Source organism: Capra hircus, chromosome 24 (genome assembly GCF_001704415.2).
Source record: "Capra hircus breed San Clemente chromosome 24, ASM170441v1, whole genome shotgun sequence".
NCBI lineage: Eukaryota > Metazoa > Chordata > Mammalia > Artiodactyla > Bovidae > Capra > Capra hircus.
Window position 1 is genome coordinate 22,619,940 of NC_030831.1, and position 23,133 is coordinate 22,643,072.

Genomic DNA, 23,133 nt, shown 5'->3' on the forward strand with positions numbered 1-23,133 from the left:
TCAATGCTCAGAAGTCAATTTAAAAATGTTATTAAACTACTTTCCAGAAAATTTGTAGTAATTTCTACTCCTACCAATAGCTTATGCTATAGCTTGATAAACACCCCTTTGGTAGCTGCACAGAATTTCCTACTATGGAATGACTTTAGCTATTCATTTTCCTATTATAGGATATTTGGTTGTTTCCAATTTTTTCACTGCTACAAATAATCCTGAAAAGGAAAGATGTCTGTACATAAATCTTTGCATCCATTTTAGATCATTTCCTTAGGTGATTTTAAGAATTAAATTTTTATCAAAGGGTGTAATTATTTTCAAAGTCATTGATACTAATACTGACAAATTTTTTCAGAATAATTATATTAATTTGTAATTCTACCAATTACAAACTGTAATTGTAATTGTATGAGAAGGGCTTCCAACTTCATTAACATTATATATTAGTACTTTCAAAATAAAGCAAAAACAACACAACAACAAAATATCAAAAAAAATTTGCTAATTTGAAACAGGTTACAGCCTTACCTTAATCTTAATCTCTTTGACTAAAAGTGAAGTTCAGTATTTTTCATATATTTCTACTTTCATTTGGTTGCAAATTACCTATTTATGTCTCTTTCCCATTTTACCTTTGTCTTAGTGTTTTCATATGTGTTTTTAAACAAATTATTTATGGATTAAGGTTATTGACTTCTTATCTCACATATGAATATCAGTCATTTCCATTTCATGAATTATTTCTATTATGTTTTGTATATACTCTTCTACGTTAGGACATTGAACTTTCCCTGACAGTTATGGGCTTCCCTGGTTGCTCAGATGGTGAAGAATTCACCTGCATTGCAGAAGACCTGGGTTTGATCCCTGGGTCAGGAAGATCCCCTGGAGGAGGGAATGGCCGGCTACTCCAGTATGCTTCCCTAGAGAATTCCATGAACAGACACTACAGTCACTGGGGTCGCAAAGAGTAGGGCAGACTGAGTGGGTACCACGTTCACTTTCTGACAATTACACCATCAGTATAACATGCCCTGCTTCTACATGGGGACGCAGCATAGAGCATTGCTGAAGTTCTGGGCCAGTTTAAACTGGGAAAGTGCAAGTATTCTCCAGTATTCTCAGGTGTCCCTTGTGGCTCACCTGGTAAAGAATCTGCCTGCAATGAGGCAGACCTGGGTTCAGTCCCTGGCTTGGGAAGATCCCCTGGAGAAGGGAAAGGCTACCCACTCCAGCATTCTGGCCTCGAAAATTCCATGGACTGTGTAGTCCATGGGGTGGCAAAGAGTCAGACATGATTGGGCAACCTTCACTTTCACTTTATGCTGGGAAAATGGCATCTACCTCTTAGGACTGTTGTGAGGATTGACTGCTAATACATCAGGTATACGGTTTTCCATGGCTTAACTACTGAAAGGCATCTTATGTTGAAGAATAGCCTTAACTGTATATTTTCCTTGACTAGCATTTAACCTGTCATCTTAATGACATTTTTTGATATGCAGAAATTTAAAATATCATTATTGTCCAGTATAGCTTTTTTTCTATTATGAACCTTCATTTTTATACTTTATAAGACTTATCCCTTTCACAGATTATTTAAAATTCCTCTAGGTACTTACTCAAAAGGAAAGAAAATAGATATCCATGTAAAGGTTTTTACATGAATGTTCATAATGGTTTTATTTGTAATAATCAAAAACTGGATAAATAAAACAGAAACAGACTCACAGATACAGAGAACAAACTAGTGGTTATCCGGGGGGAGAGGCATAGGGGAGTGGCATTATAGGGGTAGAGGGTCAAGAGGTAAAAACTACTATGTGTAAGATAAATGAGATATACGGATATCTTATACAGTACAAGTAGTATAGCCAGTATTTTATAACTTTATGTGGAGTATAATCTCCTATATAAAAACACTGAATGACTATTGTTGTTGTACCTGTGAAACTAATACTGTAAATCAACTATACTTTAAAAAACAACCCCAATGTCCATAACAGACTAATGGATAAACAATAAATAAACAAAGCAATGAAAATGAACACCTTATTGGTACATTCAACACCATGGTTGAACCTGAAAATAATTATGGTGAGTGAAGGAAACCAGATGAAAATAGTACGCAGTGTATGATTCCATATATAAAACTTTAAAAAATGCAAACTAATCTATAATGACCAAAAGCAGATTTCCGGTTGCTTAAAAACGAGAGAGGGCTGGAAGGGTGGCATTACTAAGAGGTTATGAATAGATTGTTGGGAATGATAAAAATGTTACATCTTGATTTCTAGAGATGGTTTAAAAGATATAAACATTATTTCAAAACTTAATTTGTACCCTTTGAACAGTGTAGTTTATTATCAACTTTATTTCAATAAAGCTCTCTTTAATTATCTATATTTTCTTCTAATTTTTATAATTTGATTTATTATACTTATTTAAATCTAATCTAGTTGGAATTTATTTTGCAGAATAAATGGAGACCTTTTCCTTCTCCATAAGGTTTACTGCATAATAGTCATCGTGTCCCCTATTACTACTGCTGTCTCATCTAGCATATATTATTACATATGTTAGTATTTGTTTATACTCCAAGGTTACATCTCTATCAACATCCTCTTTAATTATAGTTCAACTTAATCATAATTATAGCTTTACAATATATTTAATAGGTGGTAAGAAAAGCTATCTTTCATTTAAATATTCTTTTCTTGTCTCACCCTAATCCTAAACAAGAGTCTCAGATCCTAGCATTACTGTCGGAAGAGAACATATAAACCCAAAGCATTATTTTAATACAATTTTAAACACCAAAGGTAATAAATGTTGCAATTCAAAATGGCTTTTTTACATTTTAAGGAAAAATATAAGAAAAAGGAAGCCCAAATAGCCATGATTTAAACCTCAGTTTAGCCAAATTGGAAAAAAAAACTGTTGCTGATAAGTATATACTCTGGCTTCATTTCTCCTGCCCAGACTTCAGTCATTAGTTTGCAGAGAATCAGCCAGGGAAAGAGTATCTCTGCTATCTCTGGTAGACAAGAGAGACAGTTAAACTCATGTGCAATTGTGGGTAAAGGAGGACTGTAAAGATAGATGGTGAGTAACGTGAAGACAAAAGACACATCTAGGAACACAGCAGGACATCCCATTGGGAAGATAAAACTGTAAGTTCTTTGGCTGTTGTATGAATATGAGCAAGAGTAGTGGAAGGGTTGCATAATAATTTTCTTCTATTGGTTTTACATAGGCATAAAGTATCTGCCCTATTGCCTTTTGGTTTCAGCCATTTGAGTTATTTTAAACCTCTCCAATTAAAACAAAATAAATTTTAAAAATTTCATTTAGATGTTAGAAGTTAGATCACTTCCCTAATTTTAAAAGAACTGCTTTATATATTTTTTCCACCTTAGTTTCCTATATTGGGAATTCTAATTGCTCACTATTCTCTACCATTCCCAAACAATCTTTTCATCAGATGTGTGAGAATCAGAATGATTACTTTTGAGGAGTGTACCAAGAAACATCAATCAGGCAGTTAATGCTTATTAAATACCTACTGTGTACATAAACTTGAAAGTATTGATGGAAAAGAGGATTTAACCTGAATTATTTGAACAAAGCCAAGAATTCATTTATAACAGCAAGTCTCTAAAGGCAAATAGCTGAGGCAATTTTTACTTTTCAAGATGAGAGGGCATTTTGAGTGAAGCAACATGTGTTACTAAATCAGTAAAGTAAGATTTATGCCATTTTTGCACATGAAAAGATGCTCAACATTGCTAATTATTAGAGAAATGCAAATCAAAACTATAATAAGGTATCATCTTATATTGGTCAGAATGGCCATCATCAAAAAGTCTGCAAATAATAAATGCTCAGATGGTGTGGAGGAAAGGGAACCCCCCTACATTATTGGTGGGAATGTAAATTGATATAGCCACTAGAGAGAACAACATGGAGATTTTTTTTTTTTAATTGAATAAGAGTTACCATATGACCCAGCAATCCCATTCCTGGGCATGTATCAAGAAAAGACAGAAACTCTAATTCAAAAAAGATACAGGCACCTTAATGTTCATAGAAGCACTACTTATTATAAAGTAGCCAAGACGGACTCAACCTGTGTATCCACTAATGAAAGGATAAAGACGTGATATATGTGCATGTGTGTGTGCGAGCTTAGTAATTCAGTCATGTCCAACACTTCGTGGCCTCATGGACTGTAGCCCATCAGGCTCCTCGGTCCATGAGATTCTCCAGACAAGGATACTGGAGTGAGCAGCTATTCCCTTCTCCAGGGGATCTTCCCAACCCAGGGATTGAACCTGGGTCTCCTGCATTCCAGGAGGCTTCTTTACCAACTGAGCCACCAGGGAAGCCCATGTGATATGTATATATGTATATACTCAGTTGTAAAAAAATGAAATAATGCGATTTGCAGCAACATGGATGGACCTAGAAATTATCACACTAAGTAAGGTAAATCAAAGACAAATACCATATGAAATCATTTATATGTGGAATCTAAAAAAATAATACAAATGAACTTATTTAAAAAACAGAAAGAGACTCACAGACACAGAAAACTATTTTATGGTTACCAAAGGGAAAGGGGGAGGGATAAATTAGGAGTCTGGGATTAACAGACAGACACTACTATATATAAAATTGATAAACAACAAGGACTGCCTGTATAGCACAGGGAACTATATTCAATATCTTATAATAATGTATAATGAATGGAAAAGAATCTGAAAAAGAATATATATATATGCGCATCTGTATAAGTGAATCCCTTTGCTGTACACTTGAAACTAATGTAACATTGTAAATGAACCATAATTCAATTAAAAATTAAAAAAAAATCTATGTTTTGCTTGCTAACTCAGTGCCTCCAAGACACCCACTGAACTTGATTTTTCTCCTTCAAAAAGAAACGATGGGGTCATCTTTAGTGCAGGATTGTTGGGAGATTGAAATACTATATAATCAAAATACGGTGCAAAGTGTAAATCACAATACAAAATATTAGTCATTATGATTAATAAGGACTTCGCTGGTGGCTCAGATGGTAAAGCACCTGTCTACAATGCGGGAGACCTGGGTTCAATCCCTGGGTCAGGAAGATCCCCTGGAGAAGGAAATAGCAATCCACTCTAGTACTATTGCCTGGAGAATCCCATGGACAGAGGAGCCTGGTAGGCTACAGTCCGTGGGGTCGCAAAGAGTCGGACACGACTGAGCGACTTCACTTTCACTTTCACTGTGATTAATGAGAGCCTGTTACTTCTCAATAACAAACTACATGTAACATTCACAGAGATTGCGGTGGAGACCCTGTGGATCACTAACGTTACCGGCACACTCCTTAACAGTTTCAAGCTCATGGAGGAGCAGTCAATAGGGATGGGGCTGCCAAAGCAGAAGACAAACATCCAGAGAGAGAGATTTCCCCACCTCATCCCTGCAGACCATCCTTCCCTAATAGCTGAGTGGTGGAAGGTCTGCTGGTCTCTTGTGCTGTCCTCTTATTGGGGTCAGCAGCCTGCCACACTTGCCCAGTGTCATCATTAGAACCAACACTCTGAGGTCACAAAGACAAGGCAACTGCTGGTCATTTAGCTCAAGGCTTCACCTTGCCCTCTCTCCTGCTGTGTCTTGTATCCCTCTAGAATCTTCCATGGCTGCTGTCCTGAGCAATGATATCTTTAAACCTCCTTTGCCTCGTCTGCTGCTCATTTCTCATGCACTCAGGCAAAGCGGCATCATTCTCTCCAGGAGTTCCAGCACAACAGGGCTGTTGTTCCTGCAGTGCCAATGTCCAGGATATGTTGCTGTTGTTCACTGTTCAGTTGCATCTGACTCTTTGTGACCCCATGGACTGCAGCACCCCAGGCTTCCCTGTCCTTCACTATCTCCCTGAGTTTGCTCAAACTCATGTCCATTGAGTTGATGATGCCATCCAACCATCTCATCCTCTGTCACCTGCTTCTCTTCCTGCCCTCAATCTTTCTCAGCATCAGGGTCTTTTCCAATGAGTTGGCTCTTTGTACCAGGTGACCAAAGTATTGGAGCTTCAGCTTCAGCATCAGCCCTTTCAATGAATACTCAGGGTTGATTTCCTTTAGGACTGGTTTGATATCCTTCCTGTCCAAAGAATGCTATGATACATAAGTAAGTATCTGTAATTCTTCATCTGTTGACATTCTTACTTCAGTCAGATTTCATATCACTTAATTTTCTATAATATTTTTTTTATTCAAAGGTTTGTCATATTCCAAGGATGAAAGAACAGAAAGAAAAAAGCAACACCAACAACCAAGGAGGGCTTTGAAATGCAGGAATGGAAAAAACTAGGCCCTTATCATCCTTCCCTCCCCCACGTTATAACCATTAACAAATTTTAGGTCCTCCTGAGCAGTATACACTGTCTTTCCTCCTACCCCATATAGGGAGAAAGTAGTTGCAATATTTTTCCCCAACCCAATATATGTGCCTCATCCACTCAGCAAATGACCAGCAAGACCCCTATCTTGCTCCTTGTACCCTGGGTATAAGAATGGACCAAGAACCCCCGTTCGATGTCGGCTCTCCCCTGAACTGGTCTGCTCTTTTAAAACCATCTCCCACTCAATAAACTTTATTTCCCTTTCATTCTGTCTGATGTCTGGAAATTCTTTTCCAACCCTTGCATGGACCACAAGGATGACCATCCACCTACCCCCAAATAACCCATGTGCTAGGTATTGTTCTCTGAATGAGGATTTATTAACATAAATTAGTTAAACAAAAAGCTTTAACAGTATTCACTCCTTAGAAAGTATTTTATTATATCAGAGAACTCACACAATTCTCCTATAATGTGCTCCTTTGTGTCTCCTTGCACGTTTGGGTTTCCTACTCTCATCCAATTTACTGGAAAGGATCACGTGGTTATAGACAAAAGAGAGGATGAGATGGTTAGGTAGCATCACCGACTCAATGGACGTGAGTTTGAGCAACCTGTCAGGCTGCAGTCCATGGGGTCACAAAGAGTCAGACATGACTTAGTGACCAAACAACAACAAAGGAAAAGAGATCAGAACCCAAGTCTGCACCTGACTTTGTTCCAGGGCCTGGCTGAGTTCTGCCCAGAACTGCTGTGTGACCTTGAGGGCTCTGTTAGCAATCCATCCCCTGTGGTGACTCCTTTCCAGCCTCTGGTCTGATTTCCCTTCCTGGCTGTCAACCTCTCACTAGCTCCCTTAGGTTATGCAAATGTCAGAGCATTTAACTCCCGACAAGATGGCAATGAACAAATTGATATATTTTCAAATACCCAGCATGGAAGAGGGTTTCACTTGTGCTCATTAATACCATTAGTTGCAATCACTCTCTGTCAAAAGGTCAGAGCTACATAGATGTGTATGTGGAGCATCTCTATGAAGCACATTCTTTAAGGTGAAAACTTCAACTGTGCCAGTCCAACTGATATGTAGTATTCGGGTAGAAAGAAGATTCCTCCAATTTATAATGGGCATGCTCATAAGCAAAGCTTTATTCAAATTTACATAAGAAAAATCCAAATCTACCCCAAAAATCTTACCATTTCTGAGCAGTGTTTGTGTAGAAAACATAAATAGTGGAACATCTTCTAAACTTTATTACATAATAATAATTGCCAGTGTTTATAGGAATTTATATGTCAGATACTTCATAAGCACTTTACAAGTATTATCTCTTTACGTGTGAGAGATTTTACATAGATTAAGGGAAAGTGACATAGTGGTTGAGCCCAACTAACTATAGCACTCTCTCTCATTAACTGTATGCCCCTGGGGAGATTACTTAACCTCCCTGGACTTAATTTCTTCATCTGTAAAATAAAGATGATTATAGTGCCTGACTCATGGGGTTGTTTTGAGGATTAAAGGAAGGGTAATAAGTACTTACATACATATTTGGTGATTTCTATGTGCCTGGCATTATTCTCTAAATGAGGATTAATTAACTTAAAAATTAAATGAGTTAAACAAAAAGCATTTAGAACAGTATCTGGTACTTAGAAAGTATTCTATTTTATTATATCAGAATTCACAGAACTCTCATATAAGGTGCTCCTTTGTGTCTTCTTATATGTTGGGGTTTCCCACTGTACTCCAACCTACTGAAAAGAATTACACGGTCAGTCCACTGGCCAAATGACTGCTGTTCCCTCCTCACCACCTTTGGCTGGCAGTTATTGCCAAAGTTCTCCTTACAGCCAGGTTACTGTGCGTTCCTTTCAGCAATACCCTCTCCTCCTTCGGCCTCTTTGTTGTCAAGACAACACTCCATCTCCTCCGCCTTCTTTTCCTGCATTTTCCCAGAGTCATAAGGCTTTGGAAGAAATTAAAAATAACTTCTCGAAAAATGTGGAGTCTCTGATGCCAGAATTGCCAGCTTCTACTTTCACCTGAAGATGAACCTGGATACACTGCCAAGAGAAAAACAAATCCACCCAAATGGGGCAAAGGCAGGAGAATAATAATGTACCCAAATCAGAAATTCAAGTAGAAGACTCCTTTCACAATGATAAAAGGAACTGTCTTTGACCTTTCTAAATAAGATTTAATTATGTATTTAAAAAATTCTTGGATGTTGGAAAGAAAAAAATCACTATTTGTTAATATCAAGAACAAAAAGATTTTAATGAAAGAAAAAATTCCATGAATATGAAGTTCCCACCTTAGTTACCTTACATTGTGATGAACCCCATATTGCAGAAACACAGGTGATGTAGCGACACTTGCTTCCAACAGGATGATTTATGCAGGTTAATCTTGTTAGGAAAACTTGCATATTATAAAATAAGCTGTTTCCTTATATCAATAATCTTGATATAATGTAGCAGAGAGGAATTGACACTTTTCAGGGAGGGTTAAGAAATAAATCAGATGTTGTCTACCTGACTTACTGTAAAGACAGACCCCTGACATATCACTCAGGTAGACTCCTTTTCAAGTTCCTGTTCTACTTCCACAGCTCAGAATTTCTCTCATCCTTGTTCTGGATTGTAGCATTAACTTTTTCACGTACTTCCATCCATTAAGTATAGCTTCCCTCTAGTCCATTTTCTACGCTGCTGTCCATATGACTTTCCTCAAATACATAGGGCTTCCCAGATTATTCAGGACAAAACAGTCTAAATTCCATAGAAGAGATAACACTTGGCAGAGGTAAAGACTTGGCCTGGTCTAACAGGTTGCCTCTGGCCTGGCAACCCCAATTGACTTTTACTGGCAATGCATTTTCCCCATCAATAAAGAGGACAGTATTTGCTTCATAAATTGTGAGAAAAAAAACAATGCATGAAAAGTGCTTGGCCTAATTCTAGATGTCCAGTACATGGTTCTTGTGATTTTGATGATGATGTGGTGATAATGATGGTGATGTTGGTGATAGTGATGGTGGTAGGTGGTAGTGATGATGGTGATGGTGGTGGTGGTGGCGGTGATGATGATCTGGTCCCTGAACATCTTTGAGTTCTAGTCTCATTACATCTTTATGACTAGTTTACATTTCCAGAGATTTCTGATTTTCATTTCTCCCTGATTTGTCTGTACTATTCTCTCTATATAAATTCTCCTTTCTCCAACCTTCTATTTAAGGCATATTATTTAAAAAATTATTTTAAAAGTTTATACTAGTGCTTCCATTTCACATCGTATTTTCTCACTCCTCCTCCATAATATATGTTCTGTACATATGACTCCTAACTGTATTTCAAGGAACCTCTACATCTAGGGACTCTGGACAGCCATTATCTTTTCAATTACAGTGCCTGATTTTAAAATAATAGAAAAAATATATTGATTTCTTCCCTCAGTTCCTGGCATGGAGCTCCTAAAATCCTTATAGTTTCCTAAGTGATAAGAATACTAGGCACATCTTTCATTCTAATATATGGTTTTGTTCCTGGTTCTGATATCAAGCTCCTGAGTCCTTTGGAATTTTCTGGGTGATAGGAGTTTTGCTTTAATGAAGTGATGCTTGATAAATTCCTGTGTAGCTTTGGGGTGGAGGCTGGTCACCAGAAAGATTAGAAGCTTGAAACTTTGATCCCACCCCTATCCTCCAGGTGATGGCAGAAAGAAAAGAGGAACTAAACAGCCTCTTGATAAGGGTAGAAGAGGAGAGTGAAAAAGTTGGTTTAAAACTCAACATTCAAAAAATGAGGATCATGGCATCCAGTCCCATCACTTCATGGCAAATAGATGGGGAAAAAGTGGAAACAGTGACAGATTTTATTTTCTTGGGCTCCCAAATCACTGCAGATGGTGACTGCAATCATAATATTAAAAGACACTTGCTCCTTGGAAGAACAGCTATGACGAACCTGCTGCTGCTGCTGCTGCTAAGTCGCTTCAGTCGTGTCTGACTCTGTGCGACCCCATAGACGGCAGCCCACCAGGCTCCCCCATCCCTGGGATTCTCCAGGCAAGAACACTGGAGTGGGTTGCCATTTCCTTCTCCAATGCATGAAAGTGAAAAGGGAAAGTGAAGTCGCTCAGTCGTCTCCGACCCTTAGCGACCCCATGGACTGCAGCCTACCAGGCTCCTCCGCCCACAGGATTTTCCAGGCAAGAGTACAGGAGTTGGTTGCCATTGCCTTCTCCATGACAAACCTAGACAGCATATTAAAAAGTGGAGATATCACTTTGATGACAAAGGTCTGTATAGTCAAAGCTATGGTTTTTCCAGTAAGCATGTACGGATGTGAGAGTTGGACCATAAAGAAGGCTGAGCACCAAAGAATTGATGCTTTCAAACTGTGGCACTGGAGAAGACTCTTGAGAGTCTCTTGGGCTGCAAGGAGATCAAATCAGTCAATCCTAAAGAAAATCAACCCTGGATATTATTGGAAGGACTGATGCCGAAGCTGAAGCTTCAGTACTTTGGCCACCTGATGAGAAGAGCTGACTCATTGGAAAAAACCCTGATGTTGGGAAAGATTGAGGGCAGGAGGAGAAGTGGGTGACAGAGGACGAGATGGTTAGATAGCATCATTGACACAATGGATATGAGTTTGCACAAACTTCAGGAGGTAGTGAAGGATGGGGGAGCCTAGCATGCCGTGGTCCATGGGATCACAAAGAGTCAGACACGACTTAGTGTCTGAACAACAATTCTCCAGGAGAGGAACTGGAGACTGAGTTAATGATTGACCGTGCCTATATGATGAAGCTTCCATAAAAACCCCCAGAGTATGGGGCTTGGAGAATTTCTGGAGTGGTTAACACCTCCATGTGCTGGAAGGATGTTGTATCCCAACTCCACAGGAAAAGAAGTGCCTGTGCTTGGGACTCTTGGAGTTCACCCATGCATCTCTTTGTCTGGCTGTCCATCTATATCCTTTATCTTATTCTTTATTATACAATAAACCAGTAAACATAAGTGTTTTCCTGAGCGCTCTGAGCTGTACTAGCAAAGGACTGAACTGAAGAGGTGGTCGTGGGAACCTCCCATTTGTAGCTGGTATGTCAGAAGCACAGGTGACAAGCTGTACTCGCAACTGGCATGTGAAGTCGAGGTGGGAGCAGTCTCACAGACCTGAGGGCCCCGACATTGACTCCAGGCAGTCAGAATTGCTCGGTGCAGCAAATCCATACATTTGGTATCAGCCTGTAACAGGGAAGAACAAACCTGACTCCATATTAGATCCGCTCTTTTTGCTTTCGTGCTTTGTTGACCTGTGCTTGTCCTGCTGGTTCTGTACCTTTTGTAAAATAATGCTGCCGATAGCCTGAAATACATAGGACAGCCTATTCTCAAGGATCTGACCTTTAAAAGTCCATTCATATAGAGATAAAAAGTTCAAAACAGAATAGCATTTGTTTTATTGTAGGTTTACAGGAACATCGTGACCTGACCTACCTGTACAGTTGCAAGAACAAAGGATTCCAACACCTAGAAGTTTGCAACCACCAACCTCATCCTTGCTTGTCCTTTAAAAGTGCTTTGCTGAAACCCTTTGAGGACCTTGGGTTTCTTTGGGAGCACAAACCCTTGTGCACAAACCTAGCCTCCTTGCATGGTCCTGCAGTAAACCTTTCTTTGCTTCAAACTCTGATGTTTTGGTTTGTTTGGCCTCACTGTGTGTCATGCACACAAACCTGCAATCTGTAAAAAGTGTTGTGAGTACAGTAGTATTGTGAGAATAAGGGGAAACAGTGCATTTTTCTTACACTGACACATATACATTCAGCCTGAGTGCTTTTTTTTAATAAATGAGAAAATGGATGAACATTAGAAATCTCAAGTGAGCAAGGTTATAGAACATATCGGACCAAGACTTTTATGGAAAACTTTGGATTTACATGGAGAAGGAAATGGCAGCCCACTCCAGTATTCTTGCCTGGAGAATCCCATGGACGGAGGAGCTTGGTGGGCTACAGTTCATGGGTCGCAAAGAGTCGGACACGACTGAGCGACTTCACTTCACTTTCACTTGGACTTAGAGGTTCCAGAATCAAAGGATCTCTCAGTTTAGTATTTCTTTGAATGGGACTGAAATTTCATAAAGAAAATTCACCTTTTTGTCACCCTCATTCATCAGATATGCTTGAAGTGAATCCTCACATTAAATTAAATAATTACATACAGAGCCTCACAGATGTGTTGTGCTTAATTTTAGAGCTGCATTGTCCAATAGGAAAGCACTTGTCAAATGTGACTATTAAATAATTTAAATTACTTAGCATTAAATAAAATTAGAAATACTGTTCCTTAGTCAAACTAGTTTTATTTTGAGTGCTCAGCAGCCACGTGTGACTCTCAGTTACTGTACTGGATGGCGCAGACAGAACATTTCTAACACCACAGAAATTTCCATTGAATTACACTCCTCTACATTTCTGCTATCTCCACTATACCTAAATGCTAGGTTACAGTCAATACCAATTATCCTCTGCCAACCTTATATAAGCAGAATTTTCTTTTGAATGAAATTCAAATAATAATGATTGGGAGGTATATTCAATTCAAAATATTATACTGATTTCTATCAAAGCCAAGCCATTCCAGATTTCACCATCTGGCACTTTCTTAGAGTGCAACTATGAAAATGTGCCCTCACTCTCCCATTTGACAGGGGACTTTTAATTAGAAACATCAGTTGTGAAGATAGATACAGATATGTGGGTAAAGGAATTCAAAAACTCTCCCACTCTAACACTAGCATCTGAATAATGCCTTATATTGGCACCCTTAGATTATCTCAGCTAGTCCACAGCAGAACCCAGGCATTCTGACTCTTAAGCCAAGATCCTTTTCTCTCTACCATGCTGCTTATACATGTTCTAACTACACACTGGAGCAGTGGGGCACGTATGGCTCTAGGTAAGCCATATCTATGCCTTCTTACAGCTTTAGAAGTATCAGAGCAGAAATAAGCTGGTGTGTTTGTCACATTTCTCAAATTTTCTTTTTTCAGAATGACTATCCTTGTCTACACTTACAGATATCACAACAATGAAAAACGCTGTATGTATGTTTGTTTATTTTGTTATAATATTTGAAATTGTTGGGTACAATTTTTAAAGCCTTTGCTACACATTTCCAGGTTGACCTACCCTCCGCAATGTATCAGTTTATGCTCTCAACAGCAGAACATTAGATATTATTACTATCCTCCTTCTACTTCTTTTAAAATAATTGTAAAGATTAAAATATTTGTTTATTTAATTTGTAAGTATTACCAAAGACATGATCCATGAAAGAAATAATTGATATGTTGGACTTCATTAAAATTAAAAATGGTGCTCTGTGAAGGACAATATCAAAAGAACTAGAAGACAATTAGAGCCTGAAAGACAATATTTGCAAAAGACACATCTGATAAAGGACTGCTATGCAAAACACACCTAATGACCTAAACGGACACCTCACCAAAAAAGATATACAGGTGGCAAACAGGCAAATGGAAAATGTCCACATCCTATGTCATCAGGCAAATGCAAATTAAAACAACAATGAGATACCGCCACACATCGAACAGCACGGCTAGAGACAGGACACAGGACACCAAATGCTGGTGATGTGGAGCAACAGGACTCCTCATTTCTTGCTCGTAGTAATTCAAGATGGTAAAGTCACTTTGAAAGTGGTTTCTCACAAAACTAAACATACTCTTAGCATATGTTCCAGTAATTGCACTCCTTGTTATTTACCCCCCAAAAAGCTGAAAACTTCTGTCCACACAAAACCCTGCACATAAATGTTTACAGCAGCTTTATTTGTAATTGCCCAAACTTGGAAGCAGCCAAAATGTCCTTCAGTAGGTGAATGGATAAATAAACTGTGGTACATCCAAACAAATGGAATGTTATTCAGGGCTAAAAAGAAATGAGCTATCAAGCTATGAAAAGACCTGGAGGAAACTTAAATGCATATTAGGAAGTGAAAGAAACCAGTCTGAAAAAGCTATACACTGTATGATTCTAACTAAATGATATTCTGGAAAAAGCAAAACTATGGAACAATAAAAAGTTCAATGGTTTCCAAGATAAGGTGGGGGTAAGGAGGGATATGTGTGGAGGGAAAGAAGAGATAAACAGGCAGAACATAGAGGATATTTAGGGCAGTGAAATTTCCTGTATATATTATAACAATGGAAATATATAAATATATATTTATTTTTATACTTTGTCCAAACCCATAGAATCCTAGAATTTACCAAAAGTAAATCCTAAAGTAAACTATGACCTTTGGGTGATTACTATCTGTCAATGCAGGTTGATCTTTGATAAGAAGAGTTTGTATCCTTCTCTCGTTCAGTGTTGATAATGAGGGAGACATAGGGATGGGAAGTGTACAGGAAATCGCTGTACCTCCTGCTTAAACCTGCTGCAAACCTAAGACTGCACTGGAAATAGAGTAATAAAATAAGTGCTGTCTCTTTCTTATTAATTTATGAGACCTTATTATATATTCAGTTCAGTTCAGTTCAGTCGCTCAGTCTTTCCGACTCTTTGCGACCCCATGAATCGCAGCACGCCAGGCCTCCCTGTCCATCATCAACTCCCAGAGTTCACTCAGACTCACATCCATCAAGTCAGTGATGCCATCCAGCCATTTCATCCTCGGTCGTCCCCTTCTCCTCTTGCCCCCAATCCCTCCCAGCATCAGAGTCTTTTCCAATGAGTCAACTCTTCCTATCAGGTGGCCTAAGTACTGGAGTTTCAGCTTTAGCATCAGTCCTTCCAAAGAAATCCCAGGGCTGATCTCCTTCAGAATGGACTGGTTGGATCTCCTCGCAGTCCAAGGGACTCTCAAGAGTCTTCTCCAACACCACAGTTCAAAAGCATCAATTCTTCGGCACTCAGCTTTCTTCACAGTCCAACTCTCACATTCATACATGACCACTGGAAAAACCATAGCCTTGACTAGATGGACCTTTGTTGACAAAGTAATGTCTCTGCTCTTCACTATGCTGCCTAGGTTGGTCATCACTTTTCTTTCAAGGAGTGTCTTTTAATTTCATGGCTGTAGTCACCATCTGCAGTGATTTTGGAGCCCAGAAAAATAAAGTCTGACACTGTTTCCACTGTTTCCCCATCTATTTCCCATGAAGTGATGGGACCAGATGCCATGATCTTCATTTTCTGAATGTTGAGCTTTAGGCCAACTTTTTCACTCTCCTCTTTCACTCTCAACAAGAGGCTTTTTAGTTCCTAGATGCTCATCTTCTTTTCTTTCATGTGTACTACAAATATTGATTCTAGTTTGCTTTTTATCTTTTAATTTTGTTTATAGCATTTTCCAGAAGTAATAAGTTTCTATACAACCATTTCTTTATGATTTCCGCCTTTGAAGGCACATTGTTCTTTCTCAAGTTCTGTATTTTCTTTTGCTTCTTTGATGCATCCATGTTTTATACTGGAATCATCAATTTATCTGCTTTTTTTTAATATGAGGGTACGTAGAAGAAAGTGCTTCTTCAGAGTACAATTTTTCCCCAAACAAACCCAAATTAATAAGTTTTAGATGTAAAATACCATTGTTATTTAAATAAATAATTTAAAATTTAAAAATATAAGTAAAATATCAAAATGATGTCAATAGTGAACATTTTATCATGTAAATGCCAGGTAGAGGGGAATTATATAACAATAATATCACTCTAAAATGTATCAAGGTAATATTATCATGAAAGTGAAACTAGCTGATTGTACCTATTTATATACCAAAAATGTAACAAATTGTTCATTCCTAGCAATACATTTACTCTTTTCCTATCAGATACTGGCCCACACACTGTATAATTTTTGGGGAGTTTAATCATTACTGATGAAAACATCTATTCATCGTTGAACAAAGTCAACATCCTTTATAATAAGCTCTGAGAAGACCATAACAAGCACATTTATTGTTAGTGATTTGTAAATGCTATTAATGGAATTAATGAAAGTTGGGAGGAAATATCTGAAAATCATACCACTTACTAGAAATTTTCCATTTCTTTCTAAAAACATTGGCCTTTAACTACATAGCTCAGAGCTTTCTAATGAAGTCCGTCTTTCTCTCTGAATTAATCATTATTGCCATTATAATCACTATCATTATCATGATGGTGATACCATTACTTTTTTTCATTTTAAATATTTAAGAATATTTTTAAAGTCTAATTCTTTTCATACCAAAAAATTACATGGTTGTCAATTATAAAACCCACTTTGATGAAGTCACAGGTTTAAAAATAGCAACTCCTAAAAGTGGAATATCTAGCTGATATTGAATCATCATTCACTGGCTTTATCTTCATCTATTTCAGAGATTTTGTCTTAGGGACCAAAAATTATCATTACTTTTATTGAAGAGGCTATAACAGTCAATATGATTCTTCTTTATCATGACTCTGATGAATATCTAACTCTTTAATAGAGGTAAATGTTTGTAGATAATTAGCTATATGTCTGAGAGGCTAGGGAACTCTAGAAATGAGAGGTTAAATGTGAAGATGCTCCCAATCATTCAAAATTAACAGTAAAGCATGATTTAAACATGGGTTGACACAAATGATCAAAACATCTGCAAAATTTCTAACTTAAAGCAAGAACATCAAAAGTCATTTTGCTCCTTAAGAATATGAGTAGTCCCTACAGCCATTATGAAAAACAGCATGGAGGCTTCTATAAAAACAGAAAATAGAGCTACCATATGATCCAGCAATCCCTCTTCTGAGAATATACCCAAAAGAAAGTAAACCAGTAATAGAAAAGATATCTGTGTTCTCATGTTCACTGTAGCATTATTCGTGATAAACAAGACATGGAAACAAATGTATGTCAACAGATGACTGGAAAATGAAATTGTGATGTACAGATAAAGGAGTACTCTTCAGCCTTGCAAAAGGGTAAGATCCTGACATCTGCAACAAAACAGATGAATGCAGAAAGATACTACGCTAATGAAATAAGCCAGACACAGAAGGAAAACTACTGTATGATCTCACTTATAATGTGGACTCTAAACAAGGTAAATACATGGAAGCAGATATCAGAATGGTGGCTACCAATCACTGTTGGGTGGGGGAAGCAGGAGATGTTAGTCAAAGGGTACAAAGTTGCACGTATATAGGATGAACTAGTCTAGAAGGCCTGGTGACTAGAGTTAATAATTCCCTAGATTGTGTAACACAAATTTGTTAAGAGAGTAGATTTCAGGAACTCTCATCACACATACAAAATGGTATCTATTTGAGCAGAAGATATGTAAATTAGCTTGACTGTAGTAATCATTTCATTACATACATGTATATCAAGTCATCATGTTGTATACCTTGAATATATACAATTCTTATCAAACATTTAAAAGAAGTTTCCATCTTTTGGACCTCTCAGTTACAATAACTTTAAAGATGGACATGTACACATGGCTTAGTGCCAAGTGTATAAAAATCACAAAAAATGGGAACATTTTTACACACTTCTAGCTCTAATGTATAAGCTACCTGATATCTTAGCCCAAAACAGGAAGAACTGAAATATATCCAATTAGAGGAATTTGTTTTCATTTCAATTAATAGAAAGAAACTATCCATGCCTTACCATGGACTTGAAACATGGAATAGTGGAATGATAGTGCTTTTTGCTAATTTTACCTCATCCACACTACACTGTCTCTCTTCTTTTTTATATAAAGGTTTAACCTATACTGAAGGAAAGAAGAAAGCTTGATTAGGAGATCATTCCCACTTTTATCTTCATCTTTTGTCTATTTTTCTTATGTTTTCTGTCACTCTCTCTCCCTGTCTATCTCAGATATTGCCAATATTGAGAATTTCACACTTTAAAATATTTTACCAGGTACCATCTTTCACCAACTCTTGGTAATTCCCTATTTTTAAGTAATAACAACTGAGGCTTGTGAAAATATTTTGGAGGACATGCTCATAGCTTGTTTTGTATTCAAAGCAACCAAGGGAAAAAGGAAATGAAGAATTCGGATTCAAGATTGGACATTGTACAAATGTTACAAATGTGCTATTATAATGCTTTTGATATTTGTTATCATGGAAATAGTTCCCCTTATTTGCAATCATGGCAAAAAAATTGTTTTGAATAATTATAACTTCTTGCTCAAATTTAGAAGATGGCCTGAATGGATGAAAACTAGAGAGACTTAGAAAATAGCAATGAAAATCACAGAACATAAATGAATTTTAAAAAATCTAAGTGTTCCTTTTTAAAGAAAGGGTGGTATAAGAGTAACCTTGGCATAATTTATTGGCTTTTATCCCAATCAGTACCAATTAGTGGCAATCAATTGCTTTTAGCTACGAAAGTATTTTTTAAAACCTCTCCTATATGAAAACACTCCAGTGAATTTCCCTGAGTAATACTGGGTTCTGCTAGTTTTAGCAGGGTTGTGTCTGAAGCTGCCAAGACAACTTTGTTCTAACAGGAGACAAGTTGGCTAGGTTAGCCCTTAACTAAAAAATGAAAGTAAATCCTACTGTCGTATGAGAAAGCTAAGCATCAAACAACTGCAGAAACAAGAAATCAAAACAAATCATAAATTTTCTTCTTTAACTTGCTCCGCACATATCCAAGCCTCCCTCTTTGAAGCAAGCTGCTTGGATGATACGTAAACAACGCAAGGAGGAGGCACCCATGCTCTGGGAATTGATGCTTCACAGAGCCACACTGAAGTGTTTACATTCTGTGCTTACCAGCCTCTAAATAAAAGAGTTCATTTTCTACTCCCTGTAATATATTTACTTCTGTTTTTAAATCCTCTAAGATGCATATGACCACCGTGTGTGAAAGAATAGAATATTAATGGATATAAAATATGCTGTAAAAATTATAGATAAAACGGAACTCTTCATGATGAATGAGGCTGGTAGTAATAGGAAGAAAGAGGAATAGAAGCCCAGACAGAATAAATATAGTGAATAACAGGCTGGAGAACTTGGTCTTATAGCTCCATTAGTATAAGAGACAAGCAGCTCTGGGCTAATGCCACTAATAAGGTGTCCACTAAGAAAAGTGGACCATTTTCAAAGAAGGAAACACTTTACTCTGTTTTACATTGATCTGAAGACGTTAATTGCATTCTTATTACTTCCTTTCTAGTTTTCTTTCTTTTACTTGCACACACACGCTCACTCACACTACCAAAGAACTATAAAAATTCACAACGTTCCAAACTTCCAAATTAAAAACAGATGCAATCGGAGGTGGGGGGAGTTGGGGTAGGGGAGACAGGAGAAATTTGCCCTGTGTCCATGTGGGGGTGGGGATGGGGGGACAGTGAAATTCTACCCGGCAAGTAAGAGGTCAGTTTCATAGATTCAATTAAACCTTACCTGGTTTTGTAGTTAAATGCAGCAGCATGCCCCTAATTCTTCCTCTAAAGTATTACATATGCTGAAAGCTATAGTATTTGACCTTACACACTTCCACAGAAGAAACTCCTAAGTAACCTTCAACTTCAATAAAACGCTGTGTTCATTCTTCCCCTTGTGCTCAACACACAGCAATCTAATACACCTCATCATGTGGTCCGTTACCATGGCAGCGATGAATCCAGCTGCTGAAATACAAAAGACTGACAAAAAGTTGCTCTTTCCCCCTCCACCCACCCTGACAAAGTCAGATCTTTTTTTTCTGTATGACAAGTCTAATTTGAATATCTTTCTGTTGCTGACTCAACTTCGCGGACAAGGAAAAAAGAAATAGAAAAACGAGTAAAAAGATGCAAGAAAAAAAGGGCTTCCAGAAAATGTAAACCAACTAATGAAATACCTATATGCATTTTTAAGATGCCGTTAATCCCTTGAAAGACTGACGATTATCTACTACTTCTGCTGACCAAATACTTTGAAATGTCAGTTACTAACTCAGTAGGAAATGCAGCATTAATCTCACAGCATCTTTTAAAATATTTTTTAAAATACATGAAATGATTCAGTAAATACAGATGCTGAGAAACACTGCATTAGTCTACGAAGGGCTAGTCTCAAAGTATTTTCCTAGGGGAAACTCCTAATTACAGCTGAGAGGTAGGAGGTAACATTCTTCATTTTCTTTTCATCAAGACCCTGTGTTTATCCGTTATTTAAACAGATTAGATTTCAGTTCTATTTTAAATGCTTATAGATTTGGATCTAGGGTGGTGGAGCCTACTAGAATTACACAAACCGTATCTGGGGGCTCTATATTAAGATTAAGATATGAGGTTGGCACAATATCAACTCTGAGCAATCCAGGGATCTCCCTCCCCCAAACCGATGGTTACATAATTAAGATTGAAGGAATCACCTTCGTTTTCTTCCAGTACTTTAAGGAAGGCTGACGGGAGGGGCCCTGAGTGACTGGGGCTTCACCTCATTTCAGCTGTGGTTCCTCCCTCCCACCACCGGGCTCTGAGCTCCAGCCAGCAACTGCTTTGTCCCTCAGGCCTTGCATTGCCACCCTGCCGCTTCCACGGCCTTGCTTACTGCCCATATTTAGCTCATATTTCATAATACTGTGTTTACATATCTAACTTCTCTTTTTAGATATGGACTCTCCCAGGAAAGGGAGCCGTGTCTTTTTCATGTTTCTACGCCAGTCATCAGCTTTGGCACAATGGACGGCTCAGGGACAATTTATTTTCTGTTTTTTAAAATTAAAATACAGTTGATTTACAATGTTGTGTTAGTTTCTGGTGTATAGCAAAAATGATTCAGCTACACACACACACACACACACATTCTTTCCCATTATGGTTTATTGAAGGATATTGAACCTGGTTCCTTGTGCTATACAGTAGGACTTTGTTTATATATATATTTTATATGTAGTAGTTTGTAGTTGCTAATCCCAAACTCCTAATTTATCCCTTCCCCAGCTTGGGCAACCGCGTTGTTTTCTATGTCTGTGAGGCTGTTTCTGTTTTGTCAATAAGTTCATTTGTGTTATATTTTAGATTCCACATATAAGCGATATCATTTGGTATTTGTCTTTCTCTTTCTGACTTATTTCACTTAGTGTAATAACCTCTAGGTCTATCCAGGTTGCTGCAAATGGCATGATTTCCTCCCTTTTTATGGTTCCATTGTATATATACAGCGTCTTCTTTATCCATTTCTCTATGGACATTAGTTTCTTTCCATGTTCTGGCTATTGTAAACAGTTGCTGCTGTGAACACTGGGGTGCATGTATCTTTTCAAATTAGTTTTCTTCAGATATACACCCAGGAGAAGCATTGCTGAATTATATGGCAACTCTACCTTTAATATTTTAAGGAATCTCTATACTGTTCTCAATAGTGGCTGCAACAATTTATATTTATACCAACAGTGTAGGAGGATTTCCTTTTCTCCACACCCTCTCCAGCATTTGTTATTTGTAGATGTTTTAATGATGCCCATTTTGACTACTAGGTACAATGCTGGTAACTCATTGTAGTTTTGGTTTGCATTTCTCTAATAATTAGCAATATTGAGAATCTTTTCATGTGCCTATTGGCTACTTATATCTGAATGTCTTCTTTGGAGAAATCTCTATTTAGGTTTTCTACCCAGTTTTGATTGGGTTGTTTTTGTTGCTGTTGTTGTTGCTATTGAGTTGTATGAGCTGTTTGTATATTTTGGAAATTCACTGTCAGTCTCATTGTTTGCAAATATTTTTTCTCAATCTTCATGTTGTCTTTTCATTTTGCTCAGTGGCTATTTCTTGAACGGACAAAGGAGGAAATGAGTGTTTTACTGTGCTCAAAGCTCTCCCTCTAGTTAAACCCTTATGAGGTTCACAAAGTTTTTCCTTAATATTCTACGCCACTAATGGATGTGGGCAACAGGAACCAGGAGCTCTTCAGAGGATCAATCATGGAGCTACCCAGACATGGGTGTGAAACCTGGCTCCTGCTCACACCCGTTGGTGATCTTGGATAGATCATTTAACCTCTCTAAACCTGGGTTACTCTAAAGCTTCTACTTTAAAGAGTTATGAAAAAAGAAAATGAAATGAGATATCAAGGGAAGCATCAGACACTGAGCTTGGAAACAAACTAAATGCTCAACAAATGATTGCTAGTATTGTTTAGTAAAAATGTGAATGATTTTTGAGCAAGAGGGACAATGAGAAAGTGCACTGACACCTACCTTTCTCTTGCTGATAAAACTGATGATTGATTTAAATCAGACTCACACATGCACTCCTTAGTATAAGTTAGGGTAATGCAGCATGAACATAGAGACCACTCCAGGCAAATACCTAGATTGCTTATTCCTACCTATAAACCAACAAGGGTGGGGGATAACCAGTCAAGTGGTTTTACATATTCCCAGGGCAAAATGGGTGGTAGAGGGTTAAACTTGGGAGTCAATTAAAAATCTTTTAAATATGAAAGAAAAACACAGTAAAGAAAGCCGTTCATTTTGATACTTACATTGGATTCTCAAGAAATGGTCTATATATTATTTATTAGTATTTTTTCAAATTAAAATGGAATATGAAGAACTTTTATCATAAAAAGCTTGATATTAAAAATTATATACATAGATCTCATCTTAAAACAATTTACCAATGTTGGATTAACAGTAGCTTTTAAAAGATTATCCTGATAGCAGTAATGAACACCACATTGTAAATCAACTATACTTCAATTAAAAAAAG

At 37.5% G+C, this 23,133-nt stretch overlaps 1 protein-coding gene across 20 annotated transcripts in view; it reads right to left on the reverse strand.

The window, feature by feature from the left end:
- Positions 1-23,133, reverse strand: part of DTNA (dystrobrevin alpha) — a 437,121-nt gene that overhangs the window by 180,125 nt on the left and 233,863 nt on the right. The window contains exon 1 of one of the 20 annotated variants that reach the window (XM_005696997.3): positions 19,838-19,988. The exons of the other annotated variants lie outside the window; for them this stretch is intronic. The gene's annotated coding sequence lies outside the window, so the exon portion shown is untranslated. Of the gene's footprint in view, positions 1-19,837; positions 19,989-23,133 lie in introns of those variants that run through there. 20 annotated transcript variants of the gene reach the window in all.